Source organism: Pristis pectinata, chromosome 15 (assembly GCF_009764475.1).
Source record: "Pristis pectinata isolate sPriPec2 chromosome 15, sPriPec2.1.pri, whole genome shotgun sequence".
NCBI lineage: Eukaryota > Metazoa > Chordata > Chondrichthyes > Rhinopristiformes > Pristidae > Pristis > Pristis pectinata.
Genome location: NC_067419.1, coordinates 23,795,459 through 23,821,045, shown reverse-complemented (window position 1 = coordinate 23,821,045; position 25,587 = coordinate 23,795,459). Strand labels below are relative to the sequence as shown.

At 38.8% G+C, this 25,587-nt stretch overlaps 1 protein-coding gene across 4 annotated transcripts in view; it reads right to left on the bottom strand.

Moving 5' to 3' along the window:
• LOC127578465 (uncharacterized) overlaps nucleotides 1-25,587 on the bottom strand; it is an 81,425-nt gene that overhangs the window by 18,091 nt on the left and 37,747 nt on the right. The window contains exon 2 of one of the 4 annotated variants that reach the window (XR_007957523.1): nucleotides 12,324-12,657. The exons of the other annotated variants lie outside the window; for them this stretch is intronic. The gene's annotated coding sequence lies outside the window, so the exon portion shown is untranslated. Of the gene's footprint in view, nucleotides 1-12,323; nucleotides 12,658-25,587 lie in introns of those variants that run through there. 4 annotated transcript variants of the gene reach the window in all.

Below are 25,587 nucleotides of genomic sequence, written 5' to 3'. Positions count from 1 at the left end.
TGTAGTACTAGATCATACTCATTTATTTCTAGTTGTGCCTTTAATTCACCTATCTCATCTTTGTACCATTGCTCCCTCACTCTGACTGTAGTTATAAATATATTTTTATGTCTATATGCATTGTCACTTCCTGACAGATTCTGGTTACTATCATTTTGCTACCCCGTTCTGTTGGATTATCCTCTCTCCTCAGGTTTTCTAAATGTCACCTGACCAAAACTTGAGCTCTTTCCCCAACTTGCTTTTAGCTTAAAGTCCTATCTACTGCCCTAGTTGCTGACATTTCATATTTCTCCTTATGACACAGATGATGGGCCAGATGCCTCCTTCTGTGAGGGATCTCACAGCAATCTCATCAACTCCTTCTTATTTCCCTGCAACCTATTCTCTCTTATGTGCCCATTAACTCCCCAGATTTTCCTTTCACTCACCTACACCAGGAGCAATTTACAGTAACCAATTAACTTAACAAAAACACATCTTTGGGAGGCGAGAAGTAACTGGAGCACCTGCGGAAAACTTGCTCGGTCAGAGAGAATGTACAAACTCAATACAGACTGCACTGAAGGTCAAGATTGAACCAGAATTACTGGAGCCATGAGGCAACAACTCTACATGCTGTGCCACCTGATGCACTAGGACATCAGTCCTAACCTGATTCAAGTGAAGCTTATCCTAAAGCAGCCTAGGAAGTGGTATCACATTCACCATTTTTAAAAAATTAATCATTCTATTGCCGGTTCACAATGTACAAAATCTACTGCAACAACTGTTGCCACTTTGGTAGAATACTCCAAACCCAAGATCCCTAATACCTAGAAAGGGTAGTGGACACATAGAATGCCATCTCCTCCTAGTCATACATTATCCTCAGAAATATTGCTTCAATGATGCTGTCAAAATCCTGGCACTGCCTAAATAACAGCACTTAGAGTAGTTTTACAACAGGAGTAGCTTAAGAAGAGGATCACCGCCACCTTTTCAAATATGCAAGACTTGCTTTCAGAAGGACTTGCCAGTAAACTATTAGTAGACTCGCATTCCATCAATGAATAAAAAATAAATGAGTACTCCACAATATTCACAATATCCTGTATTGTGGTTACTACTGTCTTTATTATTTTTTTCTTGGTCCTAGTTCAACTCACAGAATTAGACAAACTGAAAGCATAATTGGAGGAATAAAATGAATAGGAGACTTAAAAAATACCTGAACTTTTGAGCTCAGAGCACAGAGAACTTCAGTGTAATATAACATAGGCAAAACAAGGTAATGAACAAAATGTGGGTGGAATAAAAACATATTTTAAATAGTTACATTTCTATAATATTTTATCTTTGTTTGGTTTATGAATGAGAAATGTTAACTGTATAGATATTGATTTTTTTTTGTTTGCAAAATTCTCTGGTAGGATAAATTCAGAATTAATTATTGTAATTAACAGTGTCACCAGAATTAGCTCTTCCTAATATGGGGAAAAGAGATTATCAATTAGTTACACTGTAATTGAAGTTTTGTCTGTACCAGGTGTCGACTGTGTATTACAAAGATATTACAATATCAGGAAGCTTATAGTAGTGACATTCCAATGTAGCATATTAGTTATGTATATCATATTAATCTAATGAAGATTTTAGCTTTCAAAACAGTAGAGAAAACATAGAAATAGGCATAAAAACATACTTTTGAATAATACTGGGACTTGAGTTGTCACAATCAGTGAATTGCAAATGTGAAAATAAAGCATTGGTGAACCCTACACTAAAAAGTGTGCATGTTTATCTAATTTCCTAATATTGTTTTAAAAGTGACATTATCATCATCTCTCTAAATTTATTATTCAGTGGACCGGTTGCAATTAGCTGACAGGTTTGGATAATTTTTACCTCAAATCATTTTTTTTTCCTCTCATCACCAGCTGGTGGAATAATGTGATCCAAAATGATCAGCTATCTTTTCCAAAAGTAACTTGCCTGATAGGCAAGAACAAGGCAATCAGCCTGGTGCAGGATTGTGACATCATGTTAGATTAATTTAATGAATTTCTTCCAGGAAAAAACATTTTTTTTTAAAGAAAGGAGAGATAGGTCATTTAGATTATCTTTATTAACATACTTCACACTTTACTGTGCAATAGTTACTACAGAAGTTAAGATAACAGATCAAATAGGGTATGGTAACATAGTGGTTAAGTCACTGGACTAGAATCCAAAGGCCTGGCTAATTGATTTGGAGATGCAGATGTTGAATCCCATCATGGCAACTGGAGAATTTAAATTCTAGATTTATTTAACTAACTGAATTCAGAAACTACTATCTGTACTGCTAATCATGAAACTCAGATTGTCATTAAAAATTCACCTGGTTCACAAATATCCTTCTGGAATGAAATCTGTTATCTTAACCCAGTCTGGCCTGTATGTGATGACAGATCCACCAGTGTGACTGACTCTTAAATGGCCTAACCACTCAGTTCAAGGGACAGTTAGGACTGGGCTATGAATGTTAGCCTTATAAGTTATGTTCGCATCCTGTAAAAAAATAAAAGTGGATAGCCAATAGCATAGTAGTATATATAGTCATTTATGAATGGAGTGTCAAAGGTTCACATTGTGCCTGTTGTTATTTAAGCTAATTTTTATGAATAAAATTAGCAAAGTATATCTAAATAGAAGTAGTAGCAACAAAAGGAGCCAAATTATCTTCTTCACTGCTATAACATTCTACAATTAAATGATATGGGAATTTAGAAATATGGGCATTGGAAAGCTATTTATCCCAGGCCCATACCAATATTCACTAACAGCATACCTAATTTAATCACCTAATTTCACATGTGCAGTTTTTCCCCCATAATCTGTTAATACTATCGGTTATCAAAAATCAGTCAGATTTTAAACTAATAGTTAACTCAGCATTACTTGGCCATTGGAGGTAGAGAAATCCAAATTTGCACAATCATTTGCAATTGAAAAAGTGTTTCCTAGCTTCACAACTTAAGTCAAAAATTTCATAACCTGCAATCATGTTCTTCACAAAATCAAGAGCAATCTAAAATATGTGGTTTGTTTTCAGCATATTAATATGCTAGCAACACCAAGAAGGGAAGTTTGGAACCATCAATCTGGAAGTGTGATATCACCTTTAAAGTTGCTTTGAGTTTGCTTTATTTTAAAAGAAATGTTACGTTTAGTTTGTTTTGTAGTTATTGCGATCATTTTTTTTAAGAAAACATTTCACAAATACAAACAAAGGGTTAAAAATAAACATGGGTTTTAATGCTACTTACAGGATCTTAAACCAACAACTTTGCACCAAACTGTACAGCTTTTTCATGTCTTATTTGCATTACATCCTGATACTAGCCTGATACAGTGCTTTCTTGTACATGCTGTACATTTAGTCACAATTTTTTTCAGAAAATAGTTGAGACTTCCCTGGCATGTCCAGTTTGTGGGTAAACTTCAAAAAGTGAGCTGAAGATTGTCAATCAGTCAACATTGATTATCTTGCAAAGAAAGAACAATAATAATCAAATACCACACCAACATTTGGATAGTTTAGATGAACCTCAGCATTAGCACTCACTTCATTAATACAAGATGAATGATTAATTGTATGTTTGCCTACTACAGTTGCATTATGAAAACTAAATTATCATTCTCAAAACTGCTAAAAACCGGTTTCTGCTCTGGAAAGATCCTGTTAAATTTGGTTACAGTTGGATTTCCTTCTCTACATTACATTCATCCATGATAGAATGCTATTTTTGCATTTTAACTTTATTCAATAGATTTCCTTACTGTATTACTTATTGTTAATTAAAACAAATGAAGCAAAGTGCTGAGGATGATTATTTCTGTACAAGTCTGTAATACCACCAAATATTACTTCTGTCTTATAAACTACGGCAGTTATATTGGAGTTTTGGAGAGTTTGCCTGTTACTTTAGTGCAGACCATGTTATATTGTAAATGATCTTACTGTTCATATCTTGTAAATAAATAATTTCATCACCTGATCTTGCTACTTTGTGCTCATTAAGAACATGTGATTGTGATATATGCAAGCGTAAATCAAGCAGTTTTAACTCACCCATTGAGTGTAGTATCCCTTGTTACTCCTTACATTTGTGCTCCTTTATAACAAACAATATCAGCTGTTAAACTACCTGAGTGAATTGGGAATAATTCTGAAACATATAGTCAGAATTCTGAAACATAAATATAATTCTGAAACATAAAATAAGTCAGAAAATGAGTTTGATTACTTAAGATGGAGGAAACTAGACTAGTACTGGAAAATCAGAATGATCAGCACACAATTTATTTTTTGTTGCATTTAGTACAATGCTCCTGTTTACAGAGAAAATGTAAGAACTGACTTTAATGTGGAGTTCACATAGATACTGTATATGAAAGAACTTCAAAAGTACTGGGTTATGGGCTAATAGTTGGGGTGCAGATGTTATATCAAAGTATATGCAGGCAGTTGCGTTCAAATCATTCTAAAGAGAAACAACAAAAAAAGTAAATACTTGGATATAGCTATAAGCTAAACTCCATTTACCTTCTAAAGGAGAAAACACTGGAAACACTTAGCAGGTTAGATGGCATCTGTGTAAAGAGAAGTAGAGTTAACATTTCAAGTTGAAGGCCCTTTGTCCCTAATTGGCCAAGTGTTTCCAGAACTTCGTTTTATTTCAGATAAGCAACATCTGCAGTTTTCTTTTGATTTCCATTTATTGTTGAATTCACCATGATTTCCAGAAATGCCAACTTTGAAGAAGTTCTCTTCTGGAGTTCTGACAAAGGGGACCTGAAATGTTAACTGTTTCTCTTTCTACAGGTAGTGCCTAAGTTCCTGAATGTTTCTAGCATTTTTCATTTTTATTTCAAATTTCTAGCATCTACAGTTTAAATTTTCACTATCTACCTCACAAAGGGAAACTTTAAGAAAATATTTTGTGTAGGTATGCAGATAGGAAACACAAATGAAGCCAGAAAAACTACAATGACTTAAGAAACTTAATAAACAAAGCCAATACAGTTCACCAGACGTTCAGAAATAAAACTTCAAGGTACCTTTGATAACATACGTGAATAAGTGTAATTTTACCACCAACGGAAAGGAATCTCTGGCCCACAACCACTCAAAATAGTAAAGGAGCATTTGGAATGGCAGTGAGAAGCTCAAGTCCATTTGCTGGGAACACACACAAGCTCAAAATAAGGGGAACTACAGTTCCCTAGCTACCCATCCACTCGCCTCATTGAAAACCTCGTGCTAAACTAGGGATATAGTGGAATAGTGCCTGAGTTACTAGATTAGTATCTAGAGTGTACAGAGAAATACAGGACCACAGTTCTGGAATGAAAGTTCAGAGCAGCTAGAACATTCAAATTCTGGAAGAAAAGGAAAAGCATCTGTAATGGAGACCATTGCTTGTAAAACTTCATCTGGCTCACTAATGCCACCAACGGCAAGAAATCTGGTTTATAAAGCGACTCCACAGTCCAGATCCACCCTTTCTTATTAGGCAATTCCACATCTTGGAGGATGACATGCTTCCACTCCATTTCTCTGGCATTTTTGGTGGCTGATGAGGCCAATGTGGGATCAGCACACAGGTGGGAAAGAAGGTTTTTGATGAGACGACTGCATGGATAGCTTGGGAGCTATAGTATGCCCTACACCATTTATTTTGAGCTTCTGTGAGCTCCCAGCAAATGGACGAGCTTCTTACTACTATCCCAAATTCTCCTTTAATATAGAACATAGAACAGTACAGCCACATCTTGAGCCTCCATGGGCCAGGGATTCCCATATGCTAGTGGAGACATCGCACTTTTTCAAGACAGCTTTGAGAACATCCTTGAATCTTTTCCTGTGTTTATCTGGCACTCTCTCAGAACTTAGGCACTCTTCTGAAGTCTGGTGTCAGGCACACAAACAACTTGGCCTGCCCACCAGAGCTGACCAAGTGTAATTAGAGCCTTAAAGCTGGGAGTATTAGTCTTGGAGAGGACATCAATGTCGATTCTCTTAACCTGCCTTTACATTTAGAGGATATTGTGGAGATAGCTTTGGTGGTCTCTCCCTAAGGTTTTGAGATGCCTACTGTATAGTCCTTGACTCAAAAGTGTACAAGTGGGCTAGGATCCCTGCCCCTGGCAGACCATGTGCAGATTTAGAGGTCTTGCTCTTCAAACATCCTTTCCCTGAGATGAGAAAAAGCTAACCTATCAACATAATTAACTCTTACTTCACCTTTGAAATAGCCCAGCAATTGGCAAGTTCCTAGCAGGAACCAGAACAAACTATTATTGACTAAGCCATGCTTATAGCCTTGGCTGAGCCAGCCCATTAAGAAAGGAAACAGAGGAAAGGCTGACTTAGACTTTGGGGCTGCTGATCAAGAAGGCCAGAAAGCTACAGAGTTTTCACTAGGCCATTTCAAAGATCAGTTAACAGTCCAGTCCTAGTGGGGCAATCAAGAACCAGAGGAATAGTTTCAGAATAAGATGTCACCTATTTGGGATAGGAATGAAGAGAATTTCTACTCATGAAACAATGGAATTCTCTTTTCAGAAAGCAATGGAGCCACATCATTGACTATGTTAAGGCTGAGATAAGCAGAGTTTTGGACTATATGGTAGTTAAGGGTTATGAGGAATAGGCAGGAAAGTACTTCTGAAGCCAAAAATCAGATCAGCCATGCTCATATTGAAAGGTGGACCAGTCCCGAGGGGCCACAATCTACTCCTGCTATATTTTTTAAGTTCGGGGATGAACATAGTGGACTTGCTGGTGACATTTACAATTTTAGCAAAATAGATTTGGGGATAACAAAATTATCATAGTCACTTTACAGGCACATAAACAATTTCACGTAACATCACAGGCCCAAGGCTTTCTCAAAATTTGGTCCAAACCTCATCATAATAAATTTGGTAACATGATTGTGAGTGTTACAATTTTTGACTGCCTGCCTTCCCGGCATATACCTTAAAGTCCTGGAAGGATTGGAGACAAGATTAAAACGGAAACAAAAGATTGAAATTAAACCTACAGCCAAGGACCAGAGACTGTTGTTTATGATGACCCCACGGGAATATATGTTTTTAAAAAATAAACCACTCAACAGCAGTGGTTGCTTAGGCTGCTGTGACTTCCAGAATCACTTGAGGAGCTATTTAGTTCAGAGGTCCTGAAAAACTCTAAGTCTGTCATTTACATTTCCAAGAGGTCCGGTGCCTGATTCAGACTGACCCTGTTTATGGCTGTGCAGCTGCTTATGCCAATATACCTGAACCCATTATATTATGGCAGTTACACAGGATATAGATCCCTGAAATAGTATAACATGTACCAAAATGTCAGTTATAAAACAGGTTCAACTGGGTCGAGTTTCAGCCCCCTCTGTCTAGGGTATGTCTGTCATCTTGAAGTTATGAAGCTATTATGATTTGTCCAAAATTGTAGCATGATCAATTATACCCATTTCCATCCAACACACTAAAGAGTTATTTCCAGCAGGTGTCACTCTCACAGCTGTAATAATCAATGATGTCATTTGGGTCAAAGGTTTGAAAGCCCAATTAAAACAAGGAAAACTTCAAGTGAAATCTGCTACATGTTGGTTTCCTGTTACTTTTCTTTTGGTAGCATTTACGTGCAGTGTATCATAACTCGTTTTGTAGCTCACATTCAGATATATTAACATCAATGCATACAAACAGATGGTTGTAACCAATCACGTGATTAACAGCAGCTGAATGCACTAAGCATGTGTTCCTTAAATATCCAAATTCTATAAACAGCTGAAATGCCTGCCTTTGTTTAGGAATGCAATAAATTCTGCATCAATTCTATTTTTAAAAAAACTGCTGCGATGCCTTGTCAAACAATGGGTGAAGAGCAGTTAAAGTTATCAACCCATCGCAAGCAGGTAGCGTGCGTGTTCAAATGCTATCAATATGTATATGGGCAATTAGCTCAATATCTTTCTCCTAGCTTATCTCTACAGTTGCTGATTGACCAATTGCACATTCAGATTTTTGACTTTATTTCAACTTTTGAGGGTTTGTGATTTGATTTTTTCAGTTGCCGAGTTGAAATAGCTTAACCTCGAATTCCAGAAATTAACATTTGCAATCATGAGAATGGATTGCAAAAACAAGGAGAAACAGAAAATCCTTTACTAGGAAACGCTTAACAAAACACTCACACAAAACCTTTAGGGAAACGGTCTTTCAGACCTGGGCAAAGACTTAAACTATTAGCATGAAGACAATGAGAATGCGTCCCGGTATTGAGTGATAATTATGTGCCATTATTATTACGGTTTTTCCAACTTTACAAAAGTAATTGCAAATAAAAGTAGGATTTGTCTTAAGTGTTTGATCACTTGGATCCATTCCTAAGAAGAAACGTTTTCATGCACACGTACATAACGAAATAACCATTGTTCTCGTTTCTTTGACATTCTATTTAACTTAATATTAAAAATAAATATATTGGTGTTACTTATACATCCACTGAAGAAGAAACATTACTCCGAGCACCTTGCAAATTGTTCATTTTTTTAAGTGATCTGCTTACATTATCTATTTAGTTCGCTCCAACGAACCTACAAATCGGAAATTAGCCTTAATTAAAACCTTAAATCCACAGCCTGGTCCTTAAACTGACTATTGCGAGGACGTCGGAAAAGGACCGAAAGCCCGATTACAATTTATACTGAAGCCTCTGGGGTTATCATTTGCAGTGTTTTATCATAGCCAGAAGCTCGTGGTTCCGTAATGAATAACACTATCCCACATAAAACACTATTACTTCATTTTTTTAAGAACATTGAATGCAGTAATATAATGGATGGCAGAAATTCTGTACAACCTGTAATGGGTCTTTGGAGCTGCACAAAACTGATCTAATCTGCTTTCATACTTTCGTTTAGGGTTTGTACAGGAAGAGCTCAGAACAAACTGAATGGAATCGAATATGATCTGTAGAATCCCCTTTTACAGTAGATGTGCTAAGATTTGCTGCGCTGAGTAAACACAATAGAGATGTGGCACTTTAATGAAAGGTACTCCTGGCAGTTGTTCAGTGTAATGTTAGCGACACGCCAAATGCACGCTCACCAGTGCTGACACACGCTCGCCATTTGTTTCCTTGCTGCAGGTCCATTTAAACATTTTGACACCGAGTAGCAGCTGTTGTGATTTAAAGTCTGTTTTTCAGCCTGCTAGATCCAGCCATACGACTGGTATTTTGTTTCACACAGCAGCCGTTTCTGATCATCCAGAGTAGCACGTAGTGTGTTCATATCTGTATTTACGGTATTTGGACAGCAAACAATTTATTAATGTCCTTACAATATTTATGGGTTTTGCTTGCTTATTATTTGCATGCAATGCACCGTGATACAGAGAGAGGGCAATAGTAGCAGTAATGAATGAATGCAGGGGAAAAAAACTCAAAATAGAAACAAACAGCGGCTGTGGGTTCTCTCTTGTAAATTTAACCTTAGATTTTTTAAAAAAATCAATTTACTTTTATTTTTATTGTTGTCCTCTTCTTACAGTGCAGCACTGACCCAATTATTTTACATCTTGATTAGTCACTATTCCATTACATGTATACTTCATGTTAAGTAACCTTGTTTAATTGTACTTTAAAGTCCCGCCAAGATTGAGCTACATGACATCATGTTCTGGTACTAAAAAAAACTATAAGATCTATAAACTATTACATTTTGTGTCATTCTCACTATTTTGAATGCAAATTGATCATCTCTGTATAGTATCCTTATGCAACAAATACAATGCCATTATCCTGTCTTGCTTGACAGATTTCAATCTATTACACAGGTCATTGGAGCCAACAAGACATTCTCAATACAAAGTCTATGTCAGAGATGGAATTTCTGGAAGTAACTCCAGCCAATATAATCAGAATACCACAGAATGGAAACAGACCCTTTGGCTCACCGTTCCTGCGAGCCATCAAGTACCCATTTTGTTCTCCCCACATTTCCATCAACTCCCCCCAAATACTATTCTCACCTACCCACAAAGGACAATTTACGGTGGTCACTTAACTTACCAACTCATGGATCTTTGGGATATGGGAGGAAGCCCACACAGTCACAGGGAGAATGCGCTAACTCCACACAGGTAGCACCAGAGATCAGATTCAAACCCAGGCCATTGGAGCTGTGAGACATCGGCACTACCTGCTACGCCACTATGCTACTTCTGATGTTTAAAAATCACGAAAAGGATTCAGAATGTTAATAAAAGAAAATATATCTCCAAGGATAAATCCCTATGATGTATGAAAAGAACTGGTCAATGTTAATCAGTTAGCAAAAGGTACTAATTTTTAAAAATGCAAAATGCTGCAGATACTCGAAGTTTGACAAAACAGAAAATGCTGGAAATACTCAGCAGCTTTGGCAGCATTTACAGAGAAAGGAACAGTCAATGCTTCAGATTGGTGACTTTTCACCAGAATTAAGTAAAGTTAGAAATCAAACAACATGTTTAAAATTGCAACAGGAAAAAAAAGGGGAAGCGTTGGAGAAAATGAAAAGAATATCTGTGATAGAGTGATGTCCAAGAAAGACTGAATGATGGTAATGCTGGCTGAAAGGGGGTGCTTAAGGGGGTGCTAATCACTGATGATCTGTCTGGAGAAAATGTAAATGGCGGGTAATTAATGAAAACAGATGAGGACAAGTGGAAAAGGGAAAAAAAATGCTGGAACTCAAAATTACAGAGATAAAAAGCCAAATACTGCAGATGCTGGAAACCTAGAAAACAGAATGCTGGAAATGGTGTGCAGGTCTTGCAGCATCTATGGAGAGAGTTTCAGTGCTACTGTTTCAGATTAATAACTTTCCATCAGAACCTGTCTTTGGAGAAAACAAATGCAAATTAGGTGACTACTTTACAAAACAACTCTAATAAGTCAGCAAAGGTGATCCTAAACTTCCCGCTGTCTGTCATTTTAATCCTTCATCCTATTCCCACCCTTACCTCTCAGCCTTAATGTTACTTGCACTGTTTCAATGAAGCCAAATGCAAACTCAAGGAACAGCATCTAATTTTCTGACTTGGCACATTATAGCTCACAACTCAACACCAAATTCAACAATTTCAGATAATCAGGCTGTTCAGATAATCAGAAATGTTATATCTTTCCACAATTGCTCCCTGACCTTTTACTTATTTCCAGCATTTTATGTTTTTAGTTCTAATTTTGAAAGTCCTTTACCCCATCTTCATGAATTCTTCATACATATAGTGAGAAATTTAGTATTGATATTATGGTTTATAATGGGGGAAAAATTACAAGATAGTTATTCATCTTGGCTAAAAATCTGAATCTTGGTATCTAAAATACACTTAACAAAGCATTCTTTTGGAACCCTATACTTAAGTTCACTCTGCTTCCCACACCAATTGTTCTCAGTTTCGTTGATTTCCAGCATGCAACTGTTAAATCTCCCAAAATATTTTTCATGACTTACAGCAAGTATGGCTATTCACAGTATGTTCTAGGAGTTGTGTTTGTAAATCCACCCTTCCCTTCACCCTCTCTTGCCAGTGTTACAGAAGGCCTGGCAGCACAAACTCAGGAAACCAATATTGGAACTTGAAAGTAAATATAGATTTGAACCTTTTTGGACTGAGTAAATCAAAACATATTGGGTTTGCTTATTTACACAATTTCTATTTATGACACAGAGACATTCTTGTGTACTGTTCCCTACACAGATTTATACACTACCTCACTTTCTCTCAAGAGTCCTATTCTGGATTTTATTTACACCATGCAAACCCAAGTATCTGCATGCCATACACATCGCTGCGTTGTGTCTAAAGCAAATGAACAATTAAACTCACTGACATTATACAATTGTCCCTTCCAAATTCCACTCCAACCATCCTCTAAACCACACTAATGGACAAAATATTTATCACACCATTAGAGTTAACCTTCTCGCCTGTGTTCCATACACTGGTTTATTTTTTCCAATAACTTTAATCACAAGCAAGTTCCCAAATACTTTTACAGGGAATGAGCATTTGCATATCACCTCAGAATACCTCCACACCAACAACTCAATGTGAGCAATGTCATAAAATATAGGCTGGTGTATACTCAAACTTGAAACATCTATTATCAGAAATAGTTTTTTTTTCAAAATCATTACCCTAAAATATATGCTTTTGTAGCGGCTGCTACCACGATGTGAGAATAAAGACATGAGTCTGCAAGCTGTGGAACAAGACTGATTTATTTACCCGCCTTGCGCGGGCCTTTTAAGCCGCGCGGTTCCTGCCTTCCGAAAACGGAAATGACGTACGTGCTATGTCATCGAAATCTCTTCGCACGCGCAGGTTCTCCCCCGTCACTTGGGGAAGACGAAGGCCCAGCGCCGTCTTGGGCCCCGCCGCTCCGACAACGAGTGCCCCGACCACCGAGCCGGTTCGCCTGCGCAGACAATGAGTCGCCACACTTTTTCATTTTTCCACCGGTGTATATCCAGGCCAGAGGGTATTATCCATACCATTCAAACTTGCAAAAGTAATAACAAGTTCAAAATGAAAAATGCTAAAATCGCTCAGCAGTTTAGTTGCTCTCTGTGGGGAAGAAACAGAGAAATGTCATCACCGGAAAACATTCATTCTCTCCATCTGCAGATGTCATCTGACTTGTGGAATATTTCCAGTATATTCTCAGTTCAGATATCCAGCATCGTCACTAGGCTGAATCGCGCTAATATCGACCCGTGCAATTTTCAAGTACTATGGCGTTGCCGTCACGAGGAGTCTGATATTTCTCGAATAAGAAAGATCGAATACTAGATACATCTTGTGGAGCAATTTTGCAAGCTTTTGAATCCATATATACTCTTGCTGTAATTGTATTTTATTATACAACACCAGTGCTGGTAGATATTTATGTGATAAATGTGCTAATATCAAATCTTGTCTTGCCGATTTAAAAGGATACCTGATACTGAAATTGTTCATCAAGCCGGTTGTCCGAATGCGTGTTGAACCACAAGGTATCATTTTTGTGATTTCCATTTAACGAGGTAGGGGGTAGGGCGGGGGGGCAGGGGAAAGGGTGGTCCATTTTCAAGCAAGGCAACTCATTATCCATGCCTCCATCATGTTTGGGTCAATTATCCACCTTTGAAATGTCAAGAATTGGAAACACCTGCATTAATTTCATCTGCTCACGTTTTTTTGAATATTGGTTACAAAGACCTATGATCAGGAATGCTATTCGTTCTTCTTCAAGGCAATTTAAGGGTCATAAATAGAGTCATAGAGCTGTAAAGCGTAGAAACGGGCCCTTCAGCCCAACTCATCCATGCCGACCATGATACTCAACTACACTAATCCTATTTGCCTGCATTAAATTCTTTTCAAGTACCTGTCCAAATGCCTTTTAAACGTTGCAATTGTATCAGCCTCTGCCACCACCCACTGTGTGAAACACTTGCTCCTCAGATCTCCTTTAAACTTCTCCCCTTAAACCTGTGCCTTCTAGTTTTATTCTCCTCTATGCTGGGAAAAAGGACTATCTACCCTACCTATGTCCCTGAATCTTATAAACATCTAAAAGGTCACCCTTCAGCCTCCTACATGCCTGTGAAAATAAACCCAACCTATCCAATCTCTCCTTGTAACTAAAGCCCTCCATTCCAGGCAACATCCTGGGGACTCTCTTGTGCACTCTTTCTAATGCTACCCCATCCTTCCTGCAGTGTGGTAACCAGAACTTTACTCAATACTCCAAGTGCAGTCTGACCAATGTCTTGCACAGCTGCAACATGATGTCCCAAATCTTATACTCAATGCTTCGACTTACAAAGACAAAAATGTCAAAAGGCTTCTTCACTACCCTGTCCACCTGTGTCACTATTTTCAGGGTTTGCACCAAGGTCTCTCTGTACATCAACACTCCCAAGGTCCCTGCCATTTACTCTACATGTCTTGCCAGTACTTGACATCCTAAAATGCATTACCTCACATTTGTCTGGATTAAATTTCACCTGATACCACTCCACTCAACTTTCCAGCTGATCTTTGTCCCTCTGTATCCTTAGACAATTTTCTTCACTATCTACAACTCCACCAATTTTAATGTTATCGGCAAACTTACTAATTAGACCACCTACACTCTCTTCCCTGTTATTACAGTCATAGAGTAATACAGCATGGAAACAGGCCCTTCAGTCCAACTTGTCCATGCTGACCAAGATGTCCATTTAAGCTTGCTCCATTTTCTCATGTTTGGCCCACATCCCTCTACCCCTTCCTATCCACGTACATGTCCAAGTGTATTTTAGATGTTGTTATTGTACCCGCCTCAACCACTTCCTCTGGCAGCTTATTCCATCTATGCACCACACTTTGAATGAAGAAGTTGTCCCTCAGGGCCCCTTTTAAATCTTTCCCCTCTCAGCTTAAACCTATGCCCTCTAGTTTTTGATTCCCTTTCCTTGGGAAAAAGATTGTGCATATCAACCCTATCTAGGCCCCTCATGATTTTATACACTTCTATAAGGTCACCCCTCAATCTCAAAGAATAAAGTCCTAGCCTGCCCAACTTTTCCCTATAACTCAGGCCCTCAAATCCTGGCAACATTCTCATAGATCTTCTTTGCACTTTTTCCAACTTAATGACATCTTTCCTATAATAGATGGTTTTTACACAATAATCCTATAACACGATATTCCAGGTGCGGCCTCACCAATGTCTTTTACAATTGCAACATAACATCCCAACTCCTATACTCAGTTCCCAGACTGATGAAGGCCAGCCTGCCAAACACCTTCTTCATCACCCTGTCTACTAGCATCACCACTTTCAGGGAACTATGTAGTTGTACTTCTAGGTCCCTCTGTTCCACAACACTCCCCGGGGCCCTACCATTCACTGTGAAATTCTTACCCTGGTTTGATTTCCAAATTCTTCAAACTCCTAGACCTGGGACAACACCTCCCTTTGCAACTGGATCCTTGACTTCCTGACCAACAGACCGCAATCAGTAAGGATAGGCAGCAACACCTCCATCACAATTATCCTCAACACACTGGTGTCCCACAAGGCTACGTCCTCATACCCCTACTTTGCTCCCTATGCATTCACAACTACGTGGCCAGATTCTGCTCTAACTCCACCTACAAGTTTGCAGATGACACCACTGCAGTGGGCCGAATCTCAAATAGTGATAAGTCAGAGTAAAGGAAGGAGATAGAGAGCTGAGTGGCATGGTGTCATGACAACAACCTTTACTTCAATGTCAGCAAAGCAAAAGAGCTGGTCATTGACTTCAGGAAGAAGGGGGTGGTGCACGTGCTCCTGTTTACATCAACGGTGCTGAGGTCAAGAAGGCTGAAAGCTTCAAGTTCCTAGGAGTGAACATCACCAATAGCCTGTCCTGGTCCAACCACTTAGACACCACGGCCAAGAAAGCATACCAGCGCTTCTACTTCCTCAGGACTCTAAAGAAATTTGGCATATCCCTTCTGACCCTCACCAATTCTTAGTCAATGCACCATAGAAAGCATTCTATCCAGATGCATTACAGCTTGAAATAGGAACTGCTCTGCCCGAGACTGCAAGAAAGTGCAGAGAGTTGTGGACCACATCACGGAAACTAGCCTCCCCTCCAGAGACTCTGTCTACATTTCTCGCTGCCTCGGTAGAGCAGCCAACATAATCAAAGACCCCACCCACCATGGACATTCTCTCTTCTCCCCCCTCCCATTGGGCAGAAGATCCAAAAGTCTGAAAGTACGTACCACCAGGCTCAAGGACAACTTCTATTCCATTGTTATAAGACTATCGAACGGTCCCCTAGTACAATAAGATGGACTCTTGATCTCACAATCTACCTTGTTATAGCCTTGCACCTTATTGTCTGCCTGCACTGCACTTTCCCTGTGACTGGTACACTTTATTCTGCATTCTGTTATTTTCCCTTGTACTACCTCAATGCAGTGTTGTAACGAAATTATCTCTATGGATGGCATGCAAAACAAAGCTTTTCATTGTACCTTGATACATGTGGCAATAATAAACCAATTTAACAATTTCCCAAAATGCATCACCTTGCACTTATATGAATTGAATGGCATTTGCCATTCCTCGGTCCACTTACCCAGCTGATCAAGAGCCCCTTGTAATTTTTCATAACCTTCTTCATTGTCTACAATACCACCTATTTTAGTGTCATCTACAAACATACTAACCATGCCTTGTATATTCTCATCCAAATTGTTTATATAAATGACGAACAACAATGGGCCCAGCACTGATCCCTGTGGTACACCACTAGCCACAGTCCTCCAGTCTGAAAAACAACCTTCCACTATTACCCTCTGCTTCCTTCCATCAAGCCAATTACGTATCCACATAGCTAGTTCTCCATGGATCCCATGCAATCTAATCTTCCAGACTAGCCTTCTGTGTAGGACCTTGTCAAAGGCCTTGCTAAAGTCCATATAGACAACTCCCACTGCCCTACCCTCGTCAATCTTCTTAGTTACTACTTCAAAGAACTCTAACAGATTTGTGAGACAGGATTTCCTATGCACAAAGCCATGCTGACTATCCCTAATCAGTCCTTATTGATATATGACAAACAACAAAGGTCCTAGCACCAATCCCTGGAGTACACCACTGGTTGCAAACTTCCAATCAGAAAAGCAACCCTCTGCCTCCTATCACTAAGCCAATTTGGGATCCAATTTGCTAATATACCTTAGATATCAGGTGCTTTAAACTTCTGGACCAGCCTAACCTATGGGACATTGTCTAAAGCCTGGCTAAAGTTCATGTATACCAGGTCTCCCATCATAGATTAATTTTCTTAGTTTGCTCCTCAAAAAACTCAGATTTGAGAGACAGGATTTCCCCTGCACAAAACCATGCCAACTGCACCCCCCCCCCCCCCCCACCAGTTAGTCCCTGCCTTCCCAAGTGAGCATTGATCCTGTTCCTTAGAATTATTTCCAATAATTTCCCTACTACTGATGCAAGGCTCATTGGCCTGCAGTTTCCTGGCTTATCCCTACTGCCCTTTTTGAATAAAGGAACATTTCTGATAAGGCTAACAAAGACACAACGATCTCCATCAGAGCCCCAACAATCTCCCGCCTTGCTTTCTGGAATAGATCCAATCAGGCCCTGGGGATTTATCCACCTTAATGTATGCCAATATCTTTAACATTTCCTCCTTCCTGAAATAAACATGTTCCAGAATATCAGCAGTCCCCTCGCATAACTCTTAGCCTCCACATCCTTCTCCCTGGTGAATACTGATGAGAAGTATTCGTTTAGGATCTTGCTCATACCCCTGGTTCCACACATACAGACCTATTCTTTCCTAAGCTGCCCTCTTGCTTCTAATATACTTATAAAAGGTTTGGGATTCTCCTTAATTAGACCATAAGAGTTAGGCCATTTGGCCCATCAAGTCTGCTCTGCCATTCGATCACAGCTGACTTATTTTTCCCTCTCAACCCCATTCTCCTGCCTTCTCCACGTAACCTTTGACGCCCTTACTAATCAAGAACCTATCAACCTCCACTTTAAATATACCCAATGACTTGGCCTCCGCAGCTGTCTGTGGCAATGAACTCCACAGATTCACCATCCTATGGCTAAAGGAATTCCTCCTCATCCTTTCCTGCATTATCCTGTACTAGGACTCCCAAATCCCTTTGCACCTCCAATTCTGAATTTTCTCCCCATTTAGAAAATATTCTACACCTTTATTCCTTCTACCAAAGTGCATGACCATACACTTCCCTACGCTGTATTCCTTCTGCCAAGCCAAGGCCATTTCTGCTTGCCAAGGCCATTTTATGTTCCCTTTTTGCCCTCTTTATTTATCAAGTTTTCTCTTATAACCCCTATAAACTTCATAGGACTCATTTGCTATCAATTGCCTATACCCAACATATGCTTCCCTTTTCCTGACCAAACCTTCAATTTCCTTTGTTAACCAAGTTTCCCTAATCTTGCCATGTTTGGCTCTTACCCTTACAAGAACATGGCGACTCTGAACTCTTAATACCTTGCCCATGAACACTTCCCACTTATTAAATGCTGTTTTCCCTCTAGCAGCTGTGCCCAATCTACTTTCAGGTTCTGCCTCATACTACTGAAATCAGCCCTCTCCCAATTTAAAACCCTAACTCTGGGACGATCCTTTTTCCACAACTACCTTATACTACTGAATTATGATCGCTGTTACCAAATGGTTCCTCCAGAGACACATCCACCAGCTGCCCTAGATGCATTTTATTAGTTGTAGCCCATCTAAGCCCCTTATACTAAGGCAATCCCAGTCAATATTGGGAAAGTTAAAATCCTCCACTGCTACTACTGTATTTATTTTAGCAATCTTCTCTGACCTACGTATCTATTCTTTTAGTTCCTATCAGCTATTGGGAGACCTATAGTATAACCTCAAAGTGATCACCTCTTTCTTACTTCTAAATTCTATCCATATAGCCTCATTGGTCCATCCCTCCAGAATGTCTTCTCCAAGTACTGCAATAATGCTCTCCCTGATCAGCAGTGCAACACCCCTCCCCTGTTGTACCCCCATTTGTCAAGCTTAAAACTTTTTTACCCTGGAATATCAAGCTGCCAGTTCTGGCCAACCCTCAACCACATTTCTGTGATTGCAACAATATCATATTCCCTTCTGCTGACACATACCTGCAGTTCATCTGTCTTGCCTGCGAGGCTCCTTGCATTAAAGTAAATACAGTTAAGCCTACCAAGCCCTCTCATGCTTCCCTAATCGTTTGTCTGCTCAGCCTACCAGACATGCCTGTACTATTCCCTATATATGATTCGGTCTCCCCACACCTGCTGCATTGTCATTCTGGGTCCCACCCTCCTGTCTCACTAATTTAAATACCCCCCACCCCCGACTAGCACTAGCAAACCTCTCTCCAAGGATTTTGGTCCCCCTCCAGTTTAGGTGCAACCTGTCCTTCTTGTACAAGTTACCTATGCCCCAGAATAGATCCCAATGATCCAAATACCTAAAGCCCTTCCCTCCCCATTCTCAGCTCCTTAGTCACACATTCAGCTGTCCTATATTCTTATGGGCTATGCTGGGAGTTCAAGGTAATATTATCATGAACTTGATCATTGCTGGCTGAGATTATGACCATTACCTGCTCATCACTGTAACTGGACAGTAAAATTTTAAGGTAAACATGTAAACTCTTGATTGGACTAAACACTGCCCCCTATATTGGGGCATAAAAACTGATATGAAAATAGGTTCCCCAGGGAGAGAATTCAGCCTGATATTTGGAACCAATGAGCAGTTGTACACTGAGTAAGAAGGGGGCAGATTGATGGAGGAACCGCTGAAGGCATGTTAGTTGCGTGCCACCTTTTGTGCTGAGGTCAAAGAGATGACAATGGGGAGTTTCTTGTGTTGGTATTCATGTAGCTTCCTACTGGCGGCATATTCTTGCCTGTATTATAAAGGTCAATTGGTGTCACCAATGCAGTTCCACGTGAAATCACTTGAATTGGGCACCTGAGAGTTAGTCTGACTTCTACCATGTTCTCTCCAAAAATAGAAATAGGGAGCCTTTATTGATGAATGTTGTTTTAAATGCTGATCTGTACATTATGACAAGCAGCTTTTTCAGGATGCATTTATATTACGTGTATACTCAGTGTAAAGTGCTGAAATGTGTAACATAAACCAGCTGTTGGGTCCAAACTACCTTTTCAACACCCCATTCCAGTGCAAGGTGAGACTCCGACTCCAGAATCCAACTGCATTTTTCTAGTTTCAGTGCAAAGCAAACCCACTTGCATCAATACCATGATTGAAATGTAGAGCTGGGGAGCAAGTAAAATTCAAATCTCACCTGCTAACCAGAAAACTGACTTGAGAGTATGTGTGCAGACCCTGCATCATTTTTTTTAAGATGTGATCACAGACCATCTGAACATTAACGAATGGAAATCCATTCTGCTCACACAAGTTGCTGGTTCATTTTCTAGTGTCCTTACAGTTACATAAAGGCAGAACTTAATCCCCTGAGAAGACAACCACTGTTAGAAATCATGCCTCATTCTTGCTGTTATTGTCCAGCAAAAAATTTTACTCTTATAAGACGAATATTAGTGATTTATATGATGCAGCTCTGCATTGAAGATTGGAAGATGCAGATACTATCCCCAGCAATAGTCTGACAGCCTCTGGAAAAGTATGACACACACCTCCTGCAGATGACAGGTTATAATGCCATAGACTGCAAAGGTAAATAGGAAACTGCAAAATAAGTAATAGCCTCCTCCTATACTGTTCTTCCAAGATATCTAATAAACTAGTTTGAGACAATGGCCCCATGGGCTGGATAAGGCCTTCAACTGCAGTTACTATTAGATCTAGCAACTGCTTCTCCTCATTGTTATTGCTGCTCTTCCATCAGTTTGTTCATCTAAAGTTGTGAAGCAAAAAACACCACCCATGTTTAGCAATGAAGGCTTAACAAGGGTAAAGAGAAAAAAGAAAATCAGAAAGAAACAAATTGGTTCTAAACTGGCTTATAAATCCACTACACAAAATAGGACAGATTCTAATGACCTGTGTGCTTCAAAGTGAATGTCCCTTTAAATTCAGCTTTCAATCACGTCCGTCAGATTGTGAGATCAATGTCACTAAGATATATTAAATAGACTGGCTGCTGGGCAAGACTTCTGACCCACCCTGTTAAAACTAGGTTGGGATCAATAATATGTCACCGGACCCCTTGTTGAACTTAAAGGCAGCAGCTTCTTTCTGGAAAGTGCATTCTGATCCAAGCCAGCTTTGGAGTTAAGATACAACTCAGTGAGTTTCAGGCAGAAACCAAAAAGTCAATACTCATAATTTTAACCAATTAAACAATTTCATTTCTGAAAGTTGGTTTGGTTGAAATTGTGGCTTTGGGTTCACATTATACTAAAACTAATCCATTTTACAAACTAAAGGCAAAATTCTTACACGTTAAAATTCCAAACCATAACAGTAGTTTTAATATTTCTATGTTTACTAACACTGGACAGTACATACAGTTCTGTCCCAGCTTCCTAAAGAAAACACATTTTTAGACTAAAAGAAAGAATGATCCTTATGTTTTAGGATTTTTGATCAAATTTTACCTCATGGAAGAATTTGGGAATGGGCTACGTTGAAGTGTTATGTTTCAAAATAAAGTAAAATTCACAGGTTTTAGTATAAAGGAACAGCTGCAGGCATTGAATACGTGTATTAAAGCCAGATGAGTCTCTTTTGTGGAATGTTGCAACACATTCCAAACACACCTCTTCCTTTCCTTTTTATACCCACACACTAGCACTATTCACTTCTGGAAACTACCTATTGCACAATGAACAACTACTCCTACCATTACTTCCTCAGTTTGCATCACAAAGGCTTCCCTTTACATTCTTCACTTTCCTCATTCCATAGTAGAAATGCTGTGTGAAACCAATACATGCATGAACCTCAAGCATCTTCACTTAACTCAATGCACATGGGGACAAGTTTGATTCTAGGCTACAGTGTAAAATGACCAATAGTGGGTCAGCTGATGTTATGTATTGGTCCCATTTTCTATTTCTAATAGGAGCCATTGGATATCACTTTGATAATGGCCCATTGAGCTAAATGCGGTGAAGGTGGATGAATAAATTTGACCTTATAAATGGTATCTTGCTTGCCTGGTTGAGTGCCTGACATATAGCCATAAACAGATCACACAAAATCAATAGATGGCTGAAATGGCGCCGGGGTGATATAGGACATGTTCCCACATACAGTGGGAGTTCATATTCATAAAAACATATTTCCTTATGACATAAGGCTATTCAGCCTATGCAGGCTATTGGAGTATTCCCATCACTCACATTCCTCCACTTATTTCCCTATAATCTATTCTTTCTCACATGCCTATCAACTCCCCCCTGATTCTTGCCAGTCACTTGTACAAGGGAATATTTACAGTAACTAATTAACCTATCAGCTACATGGTTAAAGGGAGAATGTGCAAACATTAAATGGACATCACCAGAGGTCAGGATTGAACCCCAATCACTGGATCTGTTGCACCATTGTGCTGCCCTATGGCGGAGTTAAAATTGTATTTTATATTTCACTACATGGGTCATTTCATTTGCCTCCAAATGATCTTCCTCCACTTCAGAAGATTGTAAAGTAAACAATTTACCAGATGGTGATTTAACCTATAAACTCCAAATCCAAAATCCCTTTCTGCTCTCCCCCTCCCCAACCCCCTCCCCAACCCCCTCCCCATCCCCATCCCCATTCCCATTCCCCTCCCCCACCACAAGGCCTTTCTTTCCTGCAATCTCTGCCCATCATACCAATTCCCTTGGACATCATGCACTATAGAATTTGTAGCAACAAGCTCTCAAAAAGTAATTAATTGCCAGCCATGCAACACTAATATAAGACACCTTGCTGATATCAAAGAATCATAAGGCCAAGGGCTTAAAGCTTATCTGAGCAGTAGATGAAAAGGGAAGATGGGTAACAAATGGTCCTTTAAACTGTAATTGATCGTTATCAATGAGATTGACTATTTGATTTTATAGGATTTTCAGGTTCACATCTATTTTGATTAAGTTAAATTCAGTGCATTGGAAGTTAAATCCACAGAGCTTATAAAAAAAATTTGGGAATGTGCATTCAACCCAGTGGCCAGGACTACATAAAGTGACTTACAGAATTCTTTGTTTACCATATTTGTTTAAAACAGTGGGGTTCATTAATCTATTCACATACACATTATTGGAATGGCCCTTTCATTGAGCCCAACAGAAGCCCATGAGAGCAATAATAGGTTTGACTGGCAGCTCATCTCGCCTGTTCCCAGTATAAAAAGCTGGTGAGAGCCAAAGGTTAACTCTTTGGCTTTCTCTTAAGCCGAAACAAGCAAAGTCTGAAATGGTGTGGAGTGATAAATAGTCACAGAGGGAAAGAACTCTCTAAGTGACTCAGTTCAGGGGTTTGCTAACATGCAAAATAAATTTAGCCCATTAACAGATATTTTTATTTATTTATTACATCTAATGCTATGTAAGCAAAAGCCAAATTCAATTTCACAACAAATTGCATTCCATCTGTTAAATATTATATGGCAAATATATTAGTGTTAATTAATCCTTTTACAGAAGATAAAAATTGTGGTCCATTTTCAAAATTACATCTTCTCATGGACAAAATACATGATTTTAATTTTTGGCTCCAAGTTGCTTACTGGAAGACTACATGTTGGACAATAAGGGGAAACTCCTGATCAATCATGCATGGAGATCATGTAGATGAATGACCAGCAATATTGAATCCAAGAGGAAATCTAATGCAGACCTGAAGTGTATTGCTGCCTTCTCAGATACCCTTAAGAGCCTATTACTTAAATAAAATCAATGCACAACTCAGAGAAAGCAATAATTAAAGTATTTAAATATATGTGTTCCCATGCTACTTTGGTTGTGTTTAAAATTTTAATAAGTTTTCCTTTACTGCCCAGTATCATTTTAGCTCTCCAGCTTTTAGTTCTGTGTTGTTAAACTACGTCAGCCTCATCTTTGCTTTTCTTCTTTTCTCCCCTCCTTTACTGAACGCAATGACTTATAGTGGTACTGTTCTAAAAGTGCCAGTGACACTATAATATTCCACTGCACCCACCTAAGAATCACTTGAACCTCTGCTTTCCACTGTTTACAGTCAACAAGAGGAACCCAGGAAGGCTGGATCATGTGCATAAACACTTGTCTGATTATTACCTAGCACTTTTTTCAGTGAGATAAAAACTTTAATTAGTTGAATGAAATTAAGTTTATAATTGCCCTTAAACACAGGACAGTTTGCAATTAGCCCAGAATAGTGACAAAATATACATAATTATTAACCTCCATAGATCATAAAACCGTGTCATGGAATTGTTATGGTACAGATAAAGGCCATTCAGTCCCAACTAGTGGAACAATATCATCAGTACCATTCCCCCAATTATGCACCATAACCCTGCAAATTATTCTCTCTCAAGTCCCTATCCCATTCTTTTTTGAAGGTATTGACTCATTCTGTTTCCATCACCATTACAGGAAGTAAATTCCAGATCCTAACTGCTCTCCAAGCAAAAACATTGCTCCTTGCATCTTTTGTGCAAAATTTTACATTTGTGCCCCTAGTCTTTGAACTACCCAATATCAGAAACAGCTTCCCTACACTTACCCTTTCTAAACCATCAGTGATCTTGCAGAACCTAGAGAGGTGGATTGAAAAACAGTCACAGAGGACAAGAACTGATGTCAATCTTCTTTGTTCTAGGGAGAACAGAGGGAAAGAATAAACTTTTTTTCCTCAGTTTGAATGTATTATTTTAATGGAGTTTTAAACTGACAAAACTATTGGGGTAATAGCTATTCAATGGTTTTCGACACACGTGATTAGCTAAATACCATTACTGAACTATAACAAGCACAATTTTAGTCTCCACTCCAGATTATCTCTAATGTCTATAATTCAGTCCTCACATTATTCTTAGAGAGTATTTGTTTTCTATATCACCAACCTACCATGTTGCTGTAAAGTATTTAAATTAATGAATTCAGCAGGAGATTTCCTGGGCCAGAAATTGCTGACAATATAATGAGTTTAATGTGCTGTTATTAGTGAATAAATCATCCAGTAATCTGTGGCAAGTAAGAGATACATGTGACTTTTAGAACACTTCAAATTACTGGATGATTTCTTATGAAAATAGCAACTCACAGTCAAAGTCATTGTGAGTTTCGTGAAATTAATGTACTTCCACATTAGTGACCAAATATACTTGCTGCAGAAAACTAGGACAGGTACTTAAAATCATTTTACTGATGAAATACATGTTGCTGCAGTGCCTCTCAACATCTTTGGCCAAGAAACAGAACAGATCCTACAATGGAGTTCCATTCTTACAAGTAGTAAATTATTCTTAGAGATTTAAAAAAATGTTAATTTTAATTTTCTTCCTACTTTTCCTTTCTGTTTCATCTTTTCTCCCAATTCAATTTTTATCCCTTCTTATTTCACATATCTGTTTTGACTCAAAATGACTCTATTTCCTTCTCAGTTCTTCCTGTCTCCATCTCACATCTCATTAGATAGACAATTATGGAATGTTGAACCTGTAAGATTGCATGGAGATTGCTTTACTGTACCAATATTCCAAAAAATTAAATTCATTATATTAGATGCATCTTTGTCCTACCACATTTCTACCAGCTTGGACATCCAACATATTCCAGAGCAAAGATATTTTGAGATGAATGAGTTGCAAATGTCTAACAAATAGGTCGAGCCAAAAAAATTGCTTCTTGCAGAAAATCATGGATTACAATAGATTTTCCTTAATTTGTCAACAAAATAGTAATTACACTTCTAAATATTATTGATTGTGGAGAGCTATGAAACTCATGGGACTGGTAAGGCTATGTCCAGAAGAAAATTCTTA